Here is a 3,395-nt window from a genome sequence, read left to right on the forward strand (position 1 = left end):
AATCAGCGTGTTGCTTTATAGTGATTTTAAAATGAAAAACAAGACAACGGGTCCACAGCTGAAATAAATATTTGAAATAATTTAAGACATGCTCTGGTCGATAACAAATCCGAAAAAAAAAAATTAATTAAAAAAATAAATTTATATATATATATTGATAGGTAAAAATTGATAGCCTGTATGAACTGTAAGTCGCTTTGGATAAAAGCGTCTGCTAAATGCATAAATTAAATGTTTTATATTTTAATTTTTAATTTTTAATTATATATATATATATATATATATATATATATATATATATATATATATATATATATATATATATATATATATATTATAAAAAAATTTAAAAACACGAGTCACGATTGAACTGATATGAAGCTAAATTAAGAAAAAGGCTTTCAAACGTATAAGACAGCAAATATGTTAGTACAGGTCAATCACTGTTTGTAGTTTCACAAACTGATAGAGAAAAAAAGGAAAAATAATAAAATTGTCTTCTGTGATAGATACAGCTCGATGCGTTTAAGTTTTTCACATTTCAATTATTTATCCTATGAATCATAGTTGCATGATATAAATAACAGATGTGTTGTTACATTTGACAGACGCCGGATTCCAGTGTAGCACAAGTTTTGGGTCAATTATTGATTTTCTTCCTCTTTGAACCAAAGTTTCTCACATAAACAACACCACCCCAGGGGAAAGGGGCAGATGTTCCCTAAAGGATGATGGCACGCGACAGTCCTCGAGCCTGTTGAAGAATTCACTCACCCCTCCTGCTCTCTCTCTCTCCCTCACACACACAAACACGCGCGCGCGCTCTAGTAGTATACTCGAAACTCTATCATGATTCTATATCAGAACAACAGCTCGTGTGCATTAATATAGTCGATGGAGAATCAGTTTTGATTAAACTTAAGTAACTTCCTAAATCCGGGGCAATCTATTTCGCCGTTGGTTTTATTGTTTCTTCTTGCATTTGTTGCTGTTTTTCCATAATGAGTGCGCCACCCGAGCCACGCGACACATCCTTTGTTATTTTAATCAGTGCATGTCCTTGCTGCGTCATGATGGCGAACCTACTCTTACTATAGTGCATTGTACTTTTCCCGAACACAGAATAAGCTTTAAACGCATTCGCATGCACGATGCCACAACACTTTGATCGCCTGTTGCGTATACAGGAATGCGCGTTCATCTCATTCAGAAACATTCGCGCTCCACTTAATTTGACCCATCGATTGGCAGACACTCTCCCACAAGCCGTAACCACGGTCGTTACTGCCCGTGTTCCCACGGCCACTTACTGCAGCTTCCCTCACCATATGGCCCAGCAGCGGCATTCATGCGCTCATGCTTCCAGTCTCATTTGGAGAAGCCTGAGTGTGCGCGGCTGCGCGCGGCCCAGAGAGGCAGTGGAGACATGCAGTTGCGATGTGAAAAAACGCCATTTGGTTGGGAGCAGATGGTTGGCTTGGGGGGCTGTCCGCGTCTTCAGAGAGAGTCCCCGAGGGCTCCCCTTGTATTCAGAATCAATGAAAATTAAAGCGCAAAGAAAGATGAAGAGTCAGACCTCGAGTCCCGGCTTTGTTCGTCGCGGCTGCTGGTGGGCAGGAGTTAAAGTACAACAGCCCCCTATAGAAACACTTAAGTTAAACAGTCTCCCCATAGTCCACCTTCAGAAAAGAGGAGGAATGCGAGAAAGGAGCTTTCTGCTTGATTTAACCAGGACAGAATCGCGTGGCATAAATTATGCTTGAAAAGAATAAGCGGAGTGGGCATAAATCTGAGGGTTTTCAACCTGCTTTTCAAGTGATGCTTTGCTGGGGTAATCGGGAAATGTGTGCAACGTCAGGCCAAAGAATTATGGATAAAAGTATGATGATAGCTGGGTGACACGGTTCCGCTCTTATTTACGGCCAGCGTTTCAATAATTAACTGTGTGTGACACCTGCATCATATTGCAAATCCATGTTTTTGCTTAGGAAACGCATTAGATAAAAAAAAGAAAAAGAAAAAAAGTTGTATTTATGTACACTTAAGAATGTATAGCTTTCTAAACGTTTTACATCAAATGCATTAACCGATTGCGCGTAACTGTGTCACTGATGCGCCATTGTTGCATTCCTCTGGAGCGCTTTTAATTAACGCACTAATGAAGACCACCCTCGCACATCCACACAAACAAACGCTCGCGAGACGGAGCGAAAAGAGCGAGAGCTTGAGTCACTTAACAATATGAACGATTAAAAGAACACATCGGAAACTTCCTCGTCAAATTAAACACAAAATAATTGATAAAACACCAAAACAACAGAAGCTGCGAGGTACTTTAGTCAGGGAAGACATGTAGAGAGAGAGGGGAGCTCTTTCTCCCCGCGATATTGTGAGGGGAGCAGGTGCTGTGGGAATTACCATACAGCTGAGAGCGCACAGAAAGAAAAAAGAAAAAAAACCTTCTTCTCCCCTCACACAATAACAAAGTGCCTTAATGACAGCCACGCGAACGACACACACACCAGTTCAGCGTTTACAGTCCAGCTTAGAGACGCAAACTCCAAACTCACAGTCACCAAAAATCAAACCACCTAAAATGAGCTGTTGTGAAAAACCCAAAGGATGTGCGCGTTCACTTTACATGACCTAAATATGTGAGGTCCTCACTTTTGAAAAACGGTTAGAACATTATGAACGGTAGTAACATGCTACAGTTAACTGTAATATAATACCCATGATCTAACTGTAAAATGTTCTAAAATGCTTTAGAAACAGATATTATTTATAGCTATTATAAAACTGTGTTAAAAAACTGTGATTGAAAATGAGTTTTTGTCATTCCACTTTGCATCTAGGCTGTTTACAACATTTCGTGTCTAGTTAGCACATTTTACAGTGATCAACCTTTTAAAAGAGCAAATATGTTTGCATTAATATTATAGAATGAGTTTTAACCTTCTAATTTAGTCAAAATAAAATAATCCTAAAAGAAAAGTTTGTAAAACCCCATGTAAGCACAAACGCACAGTTTTCACGTTAGAGCTCAGAAGACCACAAACCCCGCTTTTGTCCCGTTATCAGGAACGCGACATTCCTGCAATGTGTGATGTAATCTGGTTTAATGTCAGAGTGGGATGTACAGGATTCTCGAGGTTGCTTATTTTCCTGTATGTAAATGAGATTTTTTTTCACTCTCTCTCCCACTTTGGCAAAGAGTTGCACATTTTACAGCTCAGTGACCATTTGCCCATTTTTTTTCTAGGGGGGATTGGGGGTGGTGTAGATTGAAAAGTGCCCCTTTGTGACAACCAGAGCCAGATTGGGGAGTAGCTCATTTGCATCTCATTACCCTAGCAGTCGCTGCCTGTATATAACCGGCTGCAGGAGGACTGGGA

This window comes from Carassius carassius, chromosome 14 (assembly GCF_963082965.1).
Source record: "Carassius carassius chromosome 14, fCarCar2.1, whole genome shotgun sequence".
In the NCBI taxonomy this organism is placed as follows: domain Eukaryota; kingdom Metazoa; phylum Chordata; class Actinopteri; order Cypriniformes; family Cyprinidae; genus Carassius; species Carassius carassius.